Raw genomic sequence first — 21,100 nt, 5'->3', positions numbered from 1 at the left:
GAGAGAGAGAGAGAGAGAGAGAGAAGCGAGATCCGAGCGAGAGTCGTTTCCACCGCAATTCCATCGTGCGCGCTTCCCCTTTCTCACTCGCGCACTCTCACTTTCCCTCCTTTTCCATCCTACCCTCTATCTACCACCCCCACCCCATTTCTCTCTCTCTCTCTCCCTCGCGCGCACTAACTTACTACCCTCTTCCCTTACACGATTCTTCATCCTTCTCGTACTCAAAACTACCCCCGAGCTTATGAACCGATCTGCAACACTCTCAGTTTTCAGCCTAAAATATATTTTCATCTCAAATGCAATAGAAATTTTAGGATTTTCTACTTGCTTGTGTAACACGAGAATATGAAAGAAATATGTAAATTTCAATAGGACTTTTTTTCGTGTTTGTGCAGAAATAAATTGCAATTGTGGCTTTCTATCAAGCAAATATTGGAGCGATTTCAGTATCGTATACGTGTGACATTGGTTAATTTTATTTAACGTGATGCGTGACATCATTCTATTTCTTGGTACCTGTTTGCTTTTCCTAGCAAGTACAGTGTGCCTTTTACACTGTAGACAATTAAGAGCACTTTACGCGTTAACTTACGAGTAATGCAGTTAGGGGAAACAGGCGTGAAGGAACGATGACGTTACATTTTGAAGAATGCGTTATGAGAAATGGAGCGATATTTTCTTTTCAATTCGATCGTACAGGAATTTGTAGTAAATTGTACCATTTGATCCGAAGCATAATTTTAGAGTGAAGATTGTTTTTCTACTAGCAAATTATTACTGCACCAAATATTGTAGTAATAGTATTTAGGCTACAATTCGATCCCCTTAGAAAGCTGATACGATTAATAACCCTGACAAGGGAGTCTCGTTTGACTCGTGTTAACTTCGTTTACATATACTGGCATCGGAAGTATGCAACATCCCTCGATGCTGCTATCTTTGCTCGCTACAAAGGCCCTGAACACTCACATGTTTTTTGCTCTGCTGGTAATTAAGGCCGCTCCAATACTGCTAACTCTCGGCGCCTACAGCGATATTTGGCCAACGAGGACGATAATCTCCAGCGCCCATGCCATTCCACTTTTATGCTATTTTCTCTTATCTCATTGTAGCTTCGGCTATTTGCCAAATAATATTCTTAGTACTACCGCCTCATTAGACATTTTACGAGAAGAGAATTAAGTTAACGAATTACTAGGTATAAAACAGAAAGTTATTCCTAAAATGATACGATAACATTGATTATAAAATTTGTTCATATTACAATAATCAGTGAAGCTCTAACTTATACATTTAATTCTTTAAAAAATTGTAGATTTTATATGATAATACTAAAAGCAATTTATTGTTGTATGCAACGAACCACTGGTTTATTAAATATAAGATATAATATGCTTCACTGTTATTATTTTTATATATATAAAAATTCATGGTTTTAGTTCCTAACGAGCGATGTTGCGAGGAATGTACAAAAATGAGAAAACAAAACCAAGGAATTGTAATAACTGAAACCAGTAGACATTAACAACGAGTAAAGAATGTTTGCAATTATTTATTCTAAAAATGCCCAAATATAATCACGTAGATACATTTATATCCCAAAAACAATATTCAGAACAGTAAATTCTCCAAACTAATAACTAACATCAATTTTCAGTAATAATAAGAAAGACATACATAAATTTATTCGTCGAGTGCTAGATTTGCACCGTATTTGAAAAGATCTTGTGGTAATAATTAGTAGCACTTCTGAAGATCTTATATTGCTGGTAGCCAAGGTGGAATTCTGAGTTCGGTACACGGTAGGAAGAAAATCTAATTCACAGAGAGAAATATAGCTGAGGACACGGAATGAGCAGCAGGGAGATACGAGATACGAAAGGGGGAATTAATTGTTAATTATGTTGGGCTGGGGTATGCGATTGGAAGAGCTTCCACCATACTTACTCGCACTATTGGCAAAGATGGGCGTCGCACTACATATGCAATATATGGGAAACACAAGGATGGGCACAGATGTTGTAAACGATGAGCAGCTACAGAACGGAGTGTATAGTTATATATATAGGGGTAAGAGGGTGAGTAAGATTGTGCTGGACGGCGCATAACATACGTATACCCTACATGTATCTAGCTAGTTCCATAAGTTCTCTTAGTTCATGAGAGCAGATCGAGCAGATGTTCAAAATTTGGCGGAATGCCTAAAATTCAAGCACTCTAAACTTTCTAACATCTATTTATTATTCATCGTCGCGTGCTGTCAGTTGCAATGAATACTGCACTAGTTGGCTTTGTGGCGCGTTCAAATTCAAGCTCGACGAAAAAGAGGAACAATCAAGGGGGAGTCTGCCATTAAGGCGAAACTTGTGATAAGGAAGGTACTAATTCGATGAAGCCCATCGCTGTTGTGTTCGTTTGTTCCACGCATTGTCTTTTCTTCAGCTGGGGAATCGATAAAGAAATTACACGTTTGGAATGGTAGATGTCTAAATACGACGGAGGCGTCATTTAACGGAATGCGGTTCTGGCTCGATCGTTTCTATAGGGCCACTTAACTGAAATTACCCGATTCTATAACAAAAAATTGTAGTAGACATGACCTTTTCTTATCTATGATATAATCCCTCGTTGTCTGAGTTGTAGCATCATAAGGATGTCTGAAATATCTATACAATTTTCATTAAATTGTTATACCAAATTCATTCAAATAACCAATTAATATCTTTAAATATTATTTAATAAAATTTATCATAAACATATATATTACCAAAAGCAATTGTAACCTTTAATATTTTCTTGCTGTACTACCACTTTCACATGGATATACTATATTTGTTATAAAAATATTACATTTCTATTACACATTCTGTATAAAAAATTGGATATAAAAGGAGCGAGTGGTTTTTATTTGCATACCGTAGGACTTGGTCCTCTCTTTAAATTGGTTGTGCCTGTTGGCCATTTCCCTTCGCCTCAGTCAGTATTTTTGAAAGATTTTTAGATTACGAAGTTATCTTCGGCCCGGCCAGTAAGACACAGCTACAGGAAGATAGGATGGTAGGGTCTGTCATCCCTCTTTACTCTGAAAGAAAGAACAAAGCAAAGTGGGTGAAGAGCCACCCCCAATCCATCCTCTCACGACTAACAATTTACGAGACTTTGGACCCTGCGCGATACACAGGCTGGCTGAATTTAAAGTTTTTCTCATCGTATGACAATGAACACACACACACACACACACACAAACACACACTCCTTTCTACTTCAACCAACCCAACTAAACTCTAGATCTCTCGCGTTTTATTAATTCTTTCGTTTTAGTTGTCAGCTTGTATCCACGATGGTTTTTCTCCTTCGTCTCTTCGTCACCTATTCTTTTCTCTTCTTTCTAGCACGCTTTTCCACCCTATCATCTTCTATCACCATTTTTCATTCGTTTGGAGAAAAGTGCACCTAGACAAAGGATCAAGAGAGCATCTCATACATCCACCAGTTTGCACCATGGACCTGCAAAACATTATTATACTTTCTCTCTCTCTCTCCCAATCGTATTTTAAGAGATCACTGTATGATCGATAAAAATTAAGTTAGAATTAAGTAAATAAAAATTACATCAGAGCGCTGGATTTTACGTTGAATAAAATACATACTACTTTTTATTAAAAAGGAACACGCATACAAATATCTCAGTATATTCTAGAATCTAGCGTGCAAGATCTTAGACTTCAGCGAGCAGCGGGAAATACGATGGTGAGACTATTTAATCGGGCCTCCTCGTGGCAAAGTACATAAACACCTTGAAGATATAAATAGCGTGCTCCGATGATTCTAGAAACGATATGGAGCAAGTGCTTCGGGGATGTAAGTACTAATGAACCTAGGAGAAAGATGATTATTTAGTTAACGAAGGTAGCGTGGGTGCATGGTTCTACTGTTGGTTGCATATATGAGCAGTATATGCACTGGGAACACGGTATTATAGCAGGACTTGATCATTTAGGGTAGCGCTTATTTACCGATAATTACGAAGAGCACGACTCATGGCGCAGAGCCTTCGCATACCACGTATAGCAAACCGCAGAGTCACCAACGTGCTTGATACTCTTATTAAAATCCTTCGTAATAGACTTTACAATATGCAATGAAATCTTGTTAAATCTTGTTTGACGATAAATATCAGTTAAGATCAATATTTTTCTAAAGCCATATCTGTTTCACTAAGATTGCATCATTCCCTTTACTTAGCCAAATTATCACTGGAGTAGAAAATTAAAGGGCGAGAAATTGGATCCTGCCCTTTACGATTCAGCAAAACTTACAGTTTTACACCCCAACTAAAAAGGATGAACACCCAACGATTTGGCCTTTAACGTTTCCCACCCTCTTTGGCCCGTGGGTAATTGCTCAGAAAGCTATGCGACTGGATCTTGAGTAAACGTGAAACGAAAACACACTCATTCCATTAGGAGGTTTCGGATTCTTCTCACATCGATGCAACCTTACGTCGTTTTAAATTATCCAGAGTTTAATGTTAACAGCCTGAAAGAGCTCAAATTCCAAAACAATATCAGACTGATTTGAAACTATAACCACTAATTACTTCGGCTTTTGTTTTTCAGGTGTAATGCGATGCTAAAATAATTAAACCGAGCAGCAGACCTCGGGCTACATCCAAAATACTGGATATTCCGAGATTGGATTATTAAAGGTTGAAACAGAGTAGGAGGCACAGGTAGAATCTGAAATAGGAACCGAACGAAGCTTAACCTATTAAACATTTATGATTTCACAAGTTTCATCTCCGTAAATCCCATCTTCAGGTTATTATCAGACTCGTAAGAAAGCTAATTCACTTTAGAGAGACTGATCAATTAATTTAAGAACACAGTGACAGTATATTGGGAGTCGTGAGAAAAGATTGCTGAATCAGACAAATCGAGAATAGATATTTGATCGATTACCAAACAAGAAATGTGGGATGAAATAATTAACAGTTACCCTCTCGGTTAGGGCTAGTCAATTATTCTTGATTCTGTAAGCGTAAGCCAATTTAGTTAGGAAGTATATAATTGGAGAGCAACCAAACTAAAATTACGTTTCATCGTGTTAGATGTGCAGTGCAAAATATTATGTTCCACTCGCAAAGTATATGGCAAAAGAATCAAATAGACTCTATTCGGCAGAGTTAATAATTATCAGGATAGGTAATTATAATAACTATGGAGTATGTATATATGTATACTATATGTTTCACCGCGAGAACAAGAGAAAAAGTATTCAACGTGAAATGCAATTTAATTTGAATTAGAAGCATCTGCTTTTGGTTGTGTTTAGGAAATTAAAGAGCTTTTCCGGATGAAGGACCCACGGGGCTAGTTGGCCGTGATGCCGCGCATATGCTGTAGATACGCCAAGCTGAAAATCGCCTTCTACTAACGTTTCCTCGCGGGAGCCAGCCGTTATACCGGAGCGTCGACCAAGTTCAAGAGGGTTCAAGACTTCTTTCGTATTACGGAACTCCTGGGATCCAAAACCCACTCCCCCTCTTACTTCCTTCCTTTTTTTCAATTCTCGATATTTCTTACACACTGATATGCGCCACCCCGGGATCTTTCGATATTGTGAGCCTTTCTCTATCTACCAGTTTCTATCTCAATAGTAATACATCTGGAGAAACATTGCCTCTAAAATTTCACCAAATTTTTACGCTTAGAATTTCAAGCATTTCATAGGTATGTAGTGTTTCGAGTAAAATTGTTCTATAGCTCACTCTCTCATTGTATTCAATGGGAAAGTTTTTCTAATAAAAATATTCTTCGTTATTTATCGTACGAAAAAGAAAATTCTTCATTGATTGAAAAATATAGTGACAAGTAAAAAGTGTATAAATTATTGCGCAAGCGTGATTTGCGAAAAGCACAAAAATGGAGGCCGTTAATCAATTCGGTATTGGATGAAAAATTCTTGAAACAACGAGAGCCTCTTTCTATCACTCTCTTTAATCTGTCTTCAATTTAACAAAAAGTCGATACCAATGGTTTCACCTAGCCATATTACTTCTGCCATTCCACGACGACCTTTCAAGATTATGTCGGAATCTGACGGGAGCCAAGGTGGTTTCCGTCGAGCAAATTTCGCATTTTTCAACCGCCGCCTAGTGAACACGTTTTTCCGCTTCGACTCATAGGATCCCATTCACTCGGGTAGCTTCAAAAATCGACACACCCTACCTGTTTTTCATTTTTCCTTGCTAAACCAGAGGCACGTTCTAAAAGGAAATACATTATTATCATTTATTTAAAAACATTTTTTCAAAATATTCATAACTATCTGTAGAATATTCTACAAAAACCACTCTCAACGATACGTTTACATGGGGGATAAGCTATAGTAATAGTAATAATAATAATAATAATATATTGAATAAAAATATTATATCGAGCGTTGAAAAGTCTTTGAGTAACCGGATTGAAGAGCGGAGAGAGCTATAAAAATACTGAGAAGAATTTCCTGCAAAATACGGATTTTGCTTTTGTAAAAGTAATTTCCAGCATATATGCGCCGTTGCAGCAGCGTAAGATTGATAAAGTTTCTCCGTTGAATTAACAAGCGTGTTGAGGAAAAAATTCGGGATGTGCGTATGTCAAGTGGTTCGCACCGAGAGCTTTTAAATCGTATTCGTGAAGATCAAGTGGCGAACTGCAGTTGCTGGAGAATTCTGTTATACGTACCTGCCGTGCCTTCCCTCTTTAAATGATTTTGCAGCACCTAATGAACCCGACCTACGCAAAATCCACTCCTTCACACTTTTTGCCAGTCTACATTCTGATTCCTCAAAGTTTTTCGAGCGTCGTTAGCGACACTCGCTTAGTCTCCCTCTTTAGGTTCATTTTCATGCCATAATATTTAACCTAGCTCTCGAAAGATTTGACATTATAAAACAGAAATTTTCTAGCTTCAACTAGGACCGCTTTCGTGAAAAATTACGCATTCTATAAACTATATATATAAATTAAGATCGATCCATGCAATTGATGCTGAATATGCACAAATGAAAATTATGTCGAATCTCAAGTGATAAAATGCTTCGAGTGTTTTTGAAAAAATAAAGAACGTTGGCAGGCTGAATTGTTTCAATCTCAAAGTGGATGGTATTGAAATCGGTCAATGGGATTGTTATCCCTTCCACCGCAAGACGCTTATGTGTAGTCGATTTTCTCCAGCGAGTTCTATCACGGATTCTTAAACTGGAAGCTCCAGCAGCATTTTCAACGGGACGTTCATGACGCAAAGAGCGATTCTCGCATTTCTAAAATATACTCCTCCATCGCGCGTGGTTGTGCGCGTGCACAGGCGATCCCTCCTCTTTCCAGCAAGAAAATTGAATTCGCTGAGGAAAACTCCATTCAGGCCTGGTCGTCTAAGAATCGGCTGACGATAGAGGACCATGGACTCTGCATCTCTTTACTCGCACCTATAACATATCCTACCAATACGTATCTTACTTTTACAGCATTGGTTTTTCCTTATTTTTCGAACTTTTGCATACGTATACCCCATCCTCTCGCATCAATGCACTCAACATATAGCACATGTACATATATCTCTTACCTACCCTTTACCACATTACCGTTCTTCCCACTATGATGAAACCTTTTGTGCCAATCTAACCAACAGATTTTTCTTCCACCTCACCCTTCTCCCTCGTCTTCAAGTTCGAATAAACCCCATTCTATGTCTGATTTAAATAGAAATCACTTAGGGTCAAAAATAACTCAGTCTTTTCGATGCAGCTATGAACATGGAACTCCCAGCATGTATTAGTGTATACCATATTCTATTGAACCTTCACGGAGGCTCCCTTATACGAATATTCCACATGAATTTCACATTCATGCGCTTTTCCTCGAGTAAAAGTCAAACACGAATTCAATTTTTTCTTATACGAACAAACATCAATTGTTTTTTTCTACTTACCATTTTATTTGTATGTTCGCCGCGAGAGTCTTATACTCTCTTCATTAGCACTGTCAGCTCCATCATTGGTTTCACAATGTAACCTGCTTGCTGCAGCACTATTTTTCAATCCCCTCAGGGAAATCGAAAGAGGGCTCCCTGTTAAACTACTCCTATCCCACAAAACTTTCTCACCAGAGGTGTTCAGCTGCCTGGTGTTGCTCAGTCGTGACGATTGTACTAAGCACGTGATTTTTCACGGGAAGAGCCTCTCGCTATCATCACTATTTTCGCGATTGGAAAATTCAGCACTACTCGCGGCGGTTTGCAGATTGAACGCGTTAATCATATATTTCAAGCGAGAAAATTCTTCAAAAAAGCTTGTAGGTACAACTATAGTACATTGCTACTCGGAGTTCCTCAATCATTCCTGTCAACGTGTCTGCGATAGTATCACGTACATAAAATGCGATTTATGATCTTCTATCGCTACTGCTCCAACCCACTGCGTCAGCTAAATCTGGAAATTTGAAATAGATATCACCCTTCTCTGGTTAGATGTAAATTATAATCCATATGAAAAATGTAAGAATTTTGAAAACATGAGATAGAGCTTATTAAATCTTATATTAGTTAGATTGTCCTTCTTCTTATAAAAATATATATACATACCTCTCTATACCTACATATTTATCAAGAAGTTGAAATGGAACATTGGTTTATAAATTTTAGATTGATTTAATGTCGACGAATTATTATTACAATTAAATGTGATGCATAATTTTTCAAGAAGGCATATTCAGATGTATTTTACGTCATGTTTCAATATTACAATTCGATTATTTAGTTAGTATACTATTCTGCAAATCAGAATCATATCAATGAGCTTTAATGGTGGCTATGGATTGTGCGATAAATTAAAGATTATTATCACTAATGTTAAAAATAATAGTTGGATGAATGCAATTGAAAGTAAATGCAAGAAAAATTTTAATGCAATGCTGTACTGAAGTGCTTGATTGCTGAATGAGACTCTAGAGAAACATCAAATTGGAGATATGTAAATTGGCAGTATGCCAATGTTGAATATTGTAGGTGGCTTGGAGAGAAAACTACGAATGAAGAAAATTACTCGTTTTACATTTCTTAATTGAACCTCACAGCGAAGAAAGACGTGAAAGTAGAGTATTATTATGCGGATACGGAAGAGATACATTATTACGTTTATGTATCCAAACACATTGTTAATCTCCACAATTTTCGAAACATATTTAATACAACATTTCTTCTTCTTCTTGAAAACTACTTGGCATAATTTATTTTTAAATTAAAGGCTTCTGGAAACAGGATTTGGTCATTTTAGAAATTATTTTTGTGATATCATGACTTAAACATAAACCTATAGCCTATGTAACATATGTATAAAGAATGAACATGATTAGAGTTGTAGACATCTAGTATTACAATAGTAAGTGTTTGTATTTAGTAAAATATCTTAAGCAATCACTTCAATGAGTCTTTACTTTACCATTCCCTACAATCATCTTTCATCCTACTAATATCATTGAAAGAATGATTTACTCAAGCACAAAGTACAAAGTTCCTTTCATTTATACTTCTCTTTTCCAAATTTTGCAAACTTTTCATCTGATTTTCTTCCAGAAGCAAACGTGAGTACTTCTAATTTGATAAAAAGCTTTTGATAACGCGATTTGATACAGATTTTATCGTGGAATTATTTCAGTATACGTAACGTTTACTTTATACACATGCACTGACTTAAAGAATCTTTTTGAAATTCATTGTTCATATTGTTTTTTAACAGTACTTGCAAAGGTGCATACTAAATATATGGCTGAGATCGTCAAACTATTTAGAAAATCTAAAACATGTAAATGCCAGTAAGTTACTTAAAATGCTGTACAACCAAACTTCAAGAAAACAGTCTGAATACAAATTTAATGTCAAATTAAAAAAAAAAGAACATCAAGACAAAGAAGCTTAAATGGCGGATACACATTTTCATCAAAAGTTTTTCGATTTGCTTCATAAAATAGAGCTCTGAATATGAAAGAAGAAATGTGGAAGTTGTGGTTTTAACGGGTTGATTAAAGTGAAACTTGAGTAGTAATATCGGTTTTAAAATCAACAAATTATACTTTAAGAGTGAATCTTCTTCAAATAACTGTTACAGAAGAGTTAGAGAAGTATAGAAAAAGTTGATTGTGATTAAAATACTAAAATTTAAATCGAATGTTTTGAGGAGTTTAGTACCAATAGGAATGAGACGATCGATAATCGTTTAGTCCGAGTCGTAAAGCTTTAACTACTCCAAACAGCTTGAGGACTTGTTTTGTTTTTGTAGGTGAAGGGAGCTGTTCGACGAGTACGATACTAGTTTTTAAGATTTTATGGACCATGACAGCACTCCGAGGACTCAAGACACAAGAGCGTTGTGAGCTAGCCGCAGATGTTGGAATATATGAGTTCTAGCAACAGCGCACATAAAAAAACCTCGTCAGTTTTCTCAGCCCTGTTCCTTTCCATCGTGAAACAAGAAAGCCCGAGCGCTTTGTAAAAATATTCACGCCTTGCACTTTGATAGTACCGATCAAAGTTAAAACAATATTATGATTAACCGGCTCTTAACACTTTATGTGCTTTCTTACCATTAACAACTTTTTATTAACCTTTATAAGAAGACCCACTTAAAAGCTCCTTTTACTAGATGTTATTCCAGCAATTTTTTTCTTGATTACCTTACCACAACCGGATGTTGTACATATGCACACTAAATTTTCCAACTATATCGATTCGTACACGTTCTTTTCTGGCTAATATATGAATGATTCCCGTAATATATTAGGCAGTTAAAGTTAACTCGTAAGATTTACAATGAAATTTTTTTAATAAAATGCAAATGTTTAGATATTTTATAACATCAATTTTGGGGATCCGTCTGATTTTCGTTTTCTCGGTAGGATTACACCGTCCGAGGGTAAATGGTTACGGAAGGGTGCGAGGCTAATTTAAAAATGGATTACATTAGGGAAGTCGTTTGCTCAAAGGTTTCGTCAAGTCATCACCATCAAATCATGATTCTATTTTGCAAGTGGGATTGAAATAAGATAAAACAAGCGAAGAATACGATGAAACGCATTAGACAGGAAAGTTTCGTCGAATCAGGAAAATTATAATTCTGGTAAGTGCTGCTGGCTGAATTCTCGGCGGCGATGACTGTCATGGAAGAAAGGGAGGAGACGCGGGCATAACTCTTCTGAGGACATTTCTCGGCCGAGAGACTTTTCGAAGAAGCGAAGCCAAAGTAGCGCGAAAAATTGGAGCATATCGCGAGATTAAAGCCCTGTCTTGCTTACTTTCCTTTTTTTCGATTAGCAAAAGGAAAAAGATCGTGACCGCTATTAACCTGGACTCTCAAAGTAATAATGTATATATATATATATATAGGAAACCCTTTAATATAATATAGATACAAGTTTCATTAAACGCGCTGATAGTCTCCCGACTATTAGCGGCTATTTGTAACTGACCAATCGCATTTGTGCCACTGAATTGAACAAACGAAAAATTTTATCGCAAACATAAAATAAAAGGAGTTGGTGGATTAAAGAACGAGTTTTACAATCTATTATGGATACCATTTTGATTGCAGTGGTAAAAGTACCAGGTTCAGAAGGATTCTCGACGTGAAATTTTATTCGGTAACAAAAGAGCTGGTTGGGGGTATGAAATTAATTGAGAAATGAGAAGTGATATTGTGAGAAGCGCTATAGCGTTAATTTAGGAAAGAAAACTCACGAGTACCCCGGTTGCTTTGATTGAAATAAAGCAGAGGGGTGAGAGGTCGAATACGTTTCACGAACGATACCAGCCACCCACACGAGCAGCGGAAGATTAATTAATTTCATGAATATTGCCTGGCTTGTCTGGAAAGAAAGAAGGATTGAAGGTGGCCGGGTCAGCAACAACCGGATGATGAAATAATTCTTGGCAATTCCAGGTCCTCGATAAAGTAAACGAGACTCGCTTTCGTCCTTGTCGAGTTTGCTCTCTCCCTCCCCCTCCAACCCTCCTTCCTTCCTCCCTTCATCCCTCACCCTCTCTCTCTCTCTCTCTCTCTCTCTCTCTCTCTACACTTCCCCTTTCTCTCTTCTTTCCGGCTAGTAAAAGTTGCGAGTCGGGCTTGCTCCCTTCAGATAAGGAAATATCTACCTGGACGCATCACCCTCAAACCTCTTCCTTCCTCCCTATCTCCCTCCCTCTCCCCCCAGGAATTCTAAATATGATTTGTCACCACTCCGGAGAAATGTAAGATTATTTATATCCAATAAATTCGTCGAAATCTTAAGGATTCTCATAATTTCATCATACCCGATTCCCGACTAGCAGCGACAGAATCAATCAACCGATTAAAATCTAATTCTGAAAGTAGATTCTCTTCTCCATTGAGGTGAATCTGCTTTAAGCAGATCGTTCATCGAAATTCACGTCTGCGCATTTTTCAGTGACCTGTGAAAGTGAACGAAAGTAAGTCAGCTTAAGATTCTCCAGCGAAATCGTTTTTGCCTTAACGAGATATTAAACGTGCGTTGCCTCGATGATGGTCCCTCGCGTAAACTAAACGAATTTTTTATAATGAAACTTTATTCATTAACCAAATGATGAATTGATATTGGGTAAATTGTTGAAGTGTATAGATTTTATGTAATCTTCTATTTCTGCTTATTTTTTCTTCCATCGATTATTTTTATCGCTCGAGGATACTGGAATAAATATATAAATTACTCAGGCTTAATGGACAGTTTTTAAATAGAAAGAAAAGTAGGGTAAAATCTAATTAGGTATGATTAGTTTTCTGAAAATGTCTGAATTTTTTAATGAAAAAAAAAAGTCTATGGCACAGAAGGAAGAAGAAATACTTTTAAAGAAGTGCTGTGACGAACTCGACCACTGTATATATAGATATCGCGAATGTCGAAAACACGGTGAGCCGGGGGCAAGTACTACATAGTAGCAGAGAAGCTCTCTCATTAAGAACGCCCTCATTGTTTACCGTTCTTTGTCCTACGCTCTGAAGATGAAAGAAGACCCCGCTGCGTTCATCTCTGTCGCACTTTGAATCAATTTACAATTTCTCTTCTCCATTTCAATCTCTCACATTTGTCGATACCTTTGCCACATACATAATACGTACTACTTGAGAAATTTATTTATTATCCGAAGATAACTATAAGGTTTTTTACGAACCGCTGATTAATACTCTTTGTACGTACAATTATCAAAGAGGTGGTAAAAACTTAAAATGTCAAATACCATATTTAATTGAATATAAGAAAAATGGTATTAAGAAAGCGAAATTTGGAGCATAAACCGCTGAGTATAAACAATAGTTGAAGGGTGTTTGCGTGCACAAGTAAGAAAGGGGTTTACAAGATGGTAACTAAGTAGCTGGACAGCAAGAGTTTGCATAATTCAGGATATCATCAAGAGGTAGCGTGAGCTAGTAAGAGAGACTGAAGGAGTGAGAAGTGGAGTTGCAGATGAAATGCAAGAAAGAGGCTGAATGCGAGGACGCGTGCCCGGTGTGCCGTCAGCTTTGTCAGCTGAGGCCACCCTTGGAATACGGGTTAAGTATCCTCAACCAGAAACAAAAAACACGAGTCTTGCACGCTCCAAAACTTTTCACTCCCTACTTCCTTCTTTCCTCCATCTTATACTTCAAGTAGCCATTGCAATCTCATGCAAAATGAATTCCAACTGTTAATAGCACTTTTACGACACTTCTTTTAAAAAATGCTTCAAATAATTTCACTACCAAGTCCTACTTTAGTGTTTTAAATTATCTTGCTTTTATTTTATATCCGCTTATTCTGCTCTTTGCTTGCGTCTCTTCTTATATTGTATGTACATATAACATACTATGTTTTTCTTTGTGCGATTACAAAGCGCAAGGTAAATATTACTATCTCCTTCTCTTTCCTTTAAGCAATTTTTACTCACAATCCAATTCGAAGGAAATATGTCTTCAAATTGTTGTTTACTCGAGTAGATACGTATACATAAAATGTTCACAAAATGCAAGTTCTCGTGAGCCAAAGCACTATCGCTTATTGTAGAAGAGTATGAAAAAAGAGAGCGTGCTCTCCTTAGTTTTTATTTTTCCCCCTTTTCATTTGTCTGGATTGCGTGAAGCTATGGAATTTATCGTTTATTAACTTATTCCAGCTCTCTCCCCCCTTTCTTAACTCTCGTTTCTTCTTCTCTATATTCATTTTTACCTTCTTCCTCGAATCTCGTTATGCGTTTATTTTTATAGTGGCATTTTTAACATTGTTTGCCGTTGCCATATCTACCTTACCAATAGTTCTTGCGATTAAACATTAACCATGGTGGCTCTTGGTCTCCTTCTAAAACTTTTGTGATTCCGGTAGAAAGGGGAGAAAGATGTAAGGGACTAGAGACGACTACACACCAAGTAGAAGATAAGCTTAAGGGCACGGCAAGTTAATAGAAACGGAGACAAACTTTTCTCTTACTTTATAAGCACTTTCTCTCGCCTAATGTACAAAAGGATACCTTCAAGCTTTTCAATAAAAATTGGAAAAATGGAATGACAAATAACGAAACTTTTGAAACCATTCATTTCTAATTATAAGAACAAAAGTTTATTTTAAGAAGGATACATATATATGAAAACTGTAAAAACCACATAAATCTCGTCACAAAATTGTTATCCGCTGTTTTTAAGAAAGGCTATATCGACACAATTTCGTGCGGAAGGAAAAATAGCAGGCTTTGCTCTCGTAGGGGCGCAGCACTCGTAAACGTCCATTTGTCCGGTACCTTTGCGAAATAATTCAGTCAAGGCCAACTTATTTGGGCGAGCTGGCAAGGATAACTATGTCTCGACCAATCCGTAGGCAGCCCGTGTTTTACGACGTCGAATGAATGATATATACCTAACGTACAGGCCACAAAATCCGCCTTATAATATTCATCTAACATGTCTGAAATATATGTATACGTTTCCATTAACTTTAATGTTCACCTCCTAGGATAACGAGATTTTACTTTTTATGACTTTGGCCATTTAAAATATAAAACACAAAGATGCCAAAATACTTGTTCGGCAGCTTCTAAAAGACAATGGAAGAAATAGTAGACGCGGTACAATTTTATGCAATTCGTAGAATTAATTATTTACACCTAACGTACCGTGTCTGACCGAACAAGGAGGTTTACTACTCGACGTGACCGATCCAAGCAGAGAATTTAATGTGCAGTAAGAGCAGCGAGTAGAACGAACAAAAGATTCACACATATGTGAGGCTATGAACGATTTTCTCGAGCTTCGGGAAATCGTAAAGCTTCGCTCATTGGCCATGGCAGAATAATTCAGTTACAGGACATTATCATTCACGCGAGAACATTCGAACTGGCTCGCAACCACAATCGAATGCCATCCAATTCCCGCCTGTGCTTATCCCGTTTCCATGCACCCGAGACATTCTCGTTTTGCGAAACGAGCTGGCCGAAATTGTAGCTGAGCAGCTAAGTTTCTTGCAACTTTCTACAGTCCCGAATGTGTTTTGCGAAATCCTCTCGACCTTCTGTCACGATCACGAAAATTTCAGCCGAGCTTCTTCGCGAAAAGCTGCCCCCGCCAGTTTTCCTGACGCTCAAACATATATATATACTAACGGACTTAACCACATAAGCTCGACAGCTAAAATATAATTCAACGCGGCAAAATTTATAATAATAGAAACGATAAATTAAAATCTTAGAAAAACTGATTTATGGCAGAAATAGTTGGACATAGTAGTGAAGATAGATGAAAAGAGAAACACCAACCGCTGACAAGTAATCAATTGAGAAAAAAAGTATTGCGATCAAATCGCAGGAGAAGACAGGATAAAAATGTGGGTTTTCGAGATGTGAGATGTGATGGTTTTGTCGATTGCAGTTACTCGTCGTCGTTGAAGTGGCTGTGTAGTAACGGCCTGGCGGAGCATCGTAACAGCACCGCTGAATATATGTAGATCTGACGAACTGGCTTCTACAGTCGCAACGGACCGTGGAATTCGGCCCATGTTTACGATCCGAGCTCTTCTTATTTCCCCTCAGCATCCCGAGCCGCTTGAAGGTATACTGAACATTTAGAAAACCTCAGAAGAACCACCAAAAGCCACCCTAAACTTTTTACGCTCAACATGTTTATTGGAGAAAAAGCGCTGGATGAGTTTGCGTACAGTCGGGTGCAATGAATGTTTTGAATACAGCATCCCCCCCCCCTCCCCTATCCAAATACTACTTTAATAACCTTATACTTTTATTAGACCCAAATTGTCAAATTTCCACTGATTTAAATAAAATGTTTAAGCACTATTAAATATAAGTAATATACGTATTAAGGTAGCGGGGAATCTCGAATTGAAAGAATAACTGGTTTGTTATCGCATCTCTTTATGATTCGAGAAAAAAATATCTAAATGAAAATTAAAAATAATTAACACGTATACTTTTTAAATTATACAATAACGTATTTTAATTAAAAAAATTCGAAGCATGAAATAGAGATACACATATAGAGGAATGCAGTCGACTAGATGGATAGGAAAGAAAAATATGACTTCATTTGACACAGGTGGAAGCTACAAATCTTGTATTTTCGAATTTCGTCCGATTTCGAGCTTCGTGAGGAGAATTTTGCGCGTATAAGCGAGTGGTCCGGCATCTTTCTAGCAGCAATTATTTCTCATTTAACGCAGAAGCATATAAGAAATCGTGAGAAAACCGAGCTGAGTCGAGCCGAGCCGAAACGAGTGGATTCGTCGCGTCGTTGTCCGCTCCACCAACTGTTACGTACGATCACGTACGACCCGCGCCTCGGCAATATCGCCGACAGAATCTTTATTCTTTCTTATTACTTAATATCCTCGGTAACGAGGATGAATGTGGTGGCCCTTGCAACGGCAAGCTAATTGCTCTGCCCCGTCCCTTTCCCCATATCCTCATCAGTCTATCGAATAACTCATGAAACCCCAAGAATCCAATGAGCGATCAAGCGAGGAACAAACTTCTTGCAGTCGTTGTACCTCAAAAAAACTCTATATCTTGTCGGATTATAGAGGAAACTAGCTACATCGTTAAACCCACTTTGATAAGCTTTCTGCCAAGGATAATCTGTTTTAATTCGCTTCGTTAGATAAATTATATTAATCTGTATTCTAGGTAGAGCTTAAATAGTTAATAAAGTTGCTAGAAATTCAAGAAAAAATTATTGTAAATCTAATCTCTTTTAAAATCCTTCATAGAACTCCTATATACGAACGCTGAATATTATAAAGGTATTAAACCACAAGAGGAAGTTTGCTTGGTAAAGATCATTAATTATTACACATATTTTATTACAACTTAATTACAAAAAAATGAATCTTACATCTAATTAATTGATAGAACATAAGAACATTTTACCTATAGTTACTAACAAACAAAAATTAATCATCATATCTATGCGATATTGGGACCTTGCAAACCTACACGTTGGCAGTCAGGTGAGAATATGTAGCTGCATACATAAACAAGAAAAGTCTGGCAAAAGTGACAGAATCTACCGATAGTCAACGCTGGAATTATGCGTATGAATTATTGCACGTTCATAACTTAATGCTACTGCTGTGTAGGTGTGCAAATTGCGAATACTATTATGTTTAAATCCATAAATAAAAACGATGTACCGTAAAAAATTTAATGTAAAATAGTAATAGTATATACTAAATATGATCTTAACTAAAACAATAATAGTTTTTGCTTCAATGCAAGTATTAAAGAACATGAACAATAGTAGTAATACTAATTAATAACTTTTCCTCTGTAACCACGAGAACTAATAAAAAAAAACGTTTCGGTTTTTAAACAGTAAAAGAATGCCTTTTAATAGAAATCTAGCGGTAAAATGAAAAAATACAAATTCATTAAAATAATAATAATAGTATCGATTAAAACAAAAAACAAATGTGCCTTCTCTATTGACTCGAAAATGTTACAAATATTTTTACAAGATCATGCCTTCCTCGCTGACGTATGAAGACTGAAATTTTTAGAGTCCTTGAAGGGCTTAACTTGTCTATTCTTCAAGTTTTGTCCCTTGGGTACAGTTTCGGACAATGATAATGCCATAATATTAGGCAAAGCGTGTCTAGGGGTAGTCTTTTTTTGTGGTTCCGTGATTAAGAGTTTTTTTTTCTTGGCGAAACTACCGTGGGAGAGTTTCGACCAGCTAAGCGCTGTTTGTGGCGAACGTACTCGGACAATTTGGATGGGATCTGACCTAAACCGATCCTGTGTATCCGCACGAGCGTGGTACTGATGGTCCATCTCTCCAATCGGGACACGATAGTAACCGTGAGGGAACGGGTTCTTCGGTAGCATATTTCTTTTATTGGCGAAACTACTGTAGGAGAATCTGGACCAGTTAAGCCGTGTTTGTTGCGGACGTACTTGGACCTGTTTAGTAGAATCTACCCTAAATCGGTCCTCCATATCCGCAGGTACACGGTACTGATGGTCCATCTCCCCAATTGGGACACGATAAAAACCGTGGGAGTACGCGGTCCCCGGTGGCATTCTGTTTTTCTTTTTAATAACGCAGCTCAGCTAAAAGAAAAAGAACAAACGAATAAAAAATAGGTATATGAAAAAAAAAGCAGTACTGTTACATGTCACTGCTTTTTTAAGCAAATTACAAATTTTTATAATGATAAATCTAAAAATTTCTTTTCAGAGCTTCTTAATCGCATCATCCTATAAAAGATATTCTTGCTACTTTCATTTTGCTATACATTTCACAATACTTTACGTATTTCCATATATCTCGTTTCAAATCAGGTATGTAAAACATGAATATTTCAATTATTTTCAGTTTGAGTAGCTAGTAGATATTAGAGGTTTGAAGCTTTGAAAGTTAAAATTGACAAAGAATTTGACTAATTATAATACAAGATTCGTCAGACAAAACTGCCCATCGTCTGAAAGTTCACAAATCGTGACGGTTGACAATTAGCACGTTATTGGTGAAAGATATAGAAAAAGAGGGACAATCAAGTGACTCGCAGTTTCTCTCCTTCACCAGCAAATGAATTCAGATAGGGAGGTAATAGAAGCAAGAGAGAGAAAGAGGCCGGGAGTCACCTGACGGTTCTTCTCTGTCTTCGACCAATAATATGTTTATTGTACGTCATCGTGATTTTGCACGTTCAGACGTCGAGTCGTTGTACCTGACGAACCTTGTTTATGGCACTACGAGTACTGATTAAAGAGGTTGTGCATATATTTTTCTTCAAAGCGCGAAACAACCAATTTACCATGATGTCAAAACAGATAACTTTGAAATGAATCGTGCAACTTGACATATCACACATTTTTTGCTCCCCGAAATTAATTTCTTAATAAACCAAAGCTTCGTCCAAACATTGACTAATTAATAACAATATATTTCACGAATTCGATTCGATGATTAATTATCGAAATAACAACCAATATTTTAGGTAAATAACGATAAAATGTGTTTAATTAAATGTGTATTTCGTAGAGTGGTGTATTTTATTGTCGAATTTCATCGGCAAAAAGTGATTGATTAAAAAAAGTCGAAATAATTAAAATGGAGCAATCGCGCCTGGGGCTGGACGACTGTGAGACGAATGGCTTAATTCCACTTTGAAAGGTAGTATAGTGGTGAGGGATGGGAGGGTTGCAGCCAGCACGTAGAAGCTGCAAGGGGCAGAATGAAGTGGAGAACACGCGATTCTCACAACCAATACGTTCGTGCTGCTCCGAAAATTGAATCATAAATCGAACTTCATTTGTTTCACCTGTGCTCGCGTCCTCACATTTACAAAAGAACGGGAATTTATTGAAAATTGAATTTCACTTTCGACGCTACTTTTTTTACGTAAATCGAAGCTGCTGCTTCATCTATGCATTGCTTCTACATATAAAAAGAAAGAACATTGTATAATTTAGCTGATCTCCCCTTCTCTACAAAGCAATGGTGGCCTCATAGAACAAATCAACATGACAATTACATTACCAGTGTAAATGCTTAATTCCTTTACACGCTCTGTTAACACGAATTCTCTTTGAAATTTAATATAAATTTATATTAGACGTTAAATAGCTAAGACAAAAAATGGATTCCAATTTTCATACGACACGACTATATACATCCATCAATTATTGCTGCTTTTCGTAAACTATATTTTTGCACAAAAGATTATATTAACAATGTTATTTTAATAATAAATAAAGACGTATAAGTTAATAATTTTGTAAACAGGGTGTCTGGACAAATAAAAAGTAGCAAATATCCCATAGGAGTAAGGTTATTAATTAATTAATTTACAGGTGAGTGCGGGTGAGTAGGCTAAATTAGAATTTGTTGCTGCGTGAAAGGCTTAGTAATGGACCCGATGCGTAAAGCCCTTTGGGAGCAACTCACTGTGTCGAGGAATGCAGCCATGTCGACATCGGCGTTGCTGTTTCTACACCATGTATCGTTAATTACATCAACGTTTCCTTCTAAAGATCAACAATTAACTATCAAACCGAAGCAATCGGATGTTGTTCATTTTCGTGTGTATTCTCATACATCCACTTTATACACTAACAGCTTACCAAAAATTATTGTGCCATAATATATCGCAAATGTTTGTCAACTTACGGTGTTACAACTGTTTACAGACATCTGCCTAAGAAAATATATTGTATCTGAACATTTAATCTCGATGCCACAACTTCGAGATCATAGACGTTGTCTACAAATAATAATAAGTAAAACGTCCAAATTTACAGTCGCAACAAAGCTTCTTTAATATTAATAACACACTACTGTGCATCCCAAAGCTTCAAATATCATTACTTATACTTGTCACAGAAGGTGACATTTGCCAGATGCTTATTTTGAAATACGTGCATCTCTCTACAATACTATACAACGTTAAAACTCTATAGTTTTATGCTGTTAGTAATGGTTGTTTTGAAAAATTGTTGCATATTTTCATAATCCGAATTAAAATTAACAGATACTTCAATGATTACTTGTCGTCCCTCTATCGTGGCA

The 21,100-nt window shown here is 36.8% G+C and overlaps 1 protein-coding gene across 2 annotated transcripts in view; it reads right to left on the bottom strand.

The window, feature by feature from the left end:
* mspo (M-spondin) overlaps nt 1–21,100 on the bottom strand; it is a 163,098-nt gene that overhangs the window by 133,933 nt on the left and 8,065 nt on the right. Inside the window, exon 1 of one of the 2 annotated variants that reach the window (XM_066742658.1) lies at nt 2,920–3,023. The exons of the other annotated variant lie outside the window; for it this stretch is intronic. The gene's annotated coding sequence lies outside the window, so the exon portion shown is untranslated. Of the gene's footprint in view, nt 1–2,919; nt 3,024–21,100 lie in introns of those variants that run through there. 2 annotated transcript variants of the gene reach the window in all.

Source organism: Prorops nasuta, unplaced genomic scaffold, assembly GCF_024137725.1.
Source record: "Prorops nasuta isolate Cenicafe-Biocafe unplaced genomic scaffold, Cenicafe_Pnas_1.2 PNAS00030, whole genome shotgun sequence".
NCBI lineage: Eukaryota > Metazoa > Arthropoda > Insecta > Hymenoptera > Bethylidae > Prorops > Prorops nasuta.
Note: the sequence above shows the minus strand (reverse complement) of the source record. Positions and strands in the feature narration are given on the sequence as shown.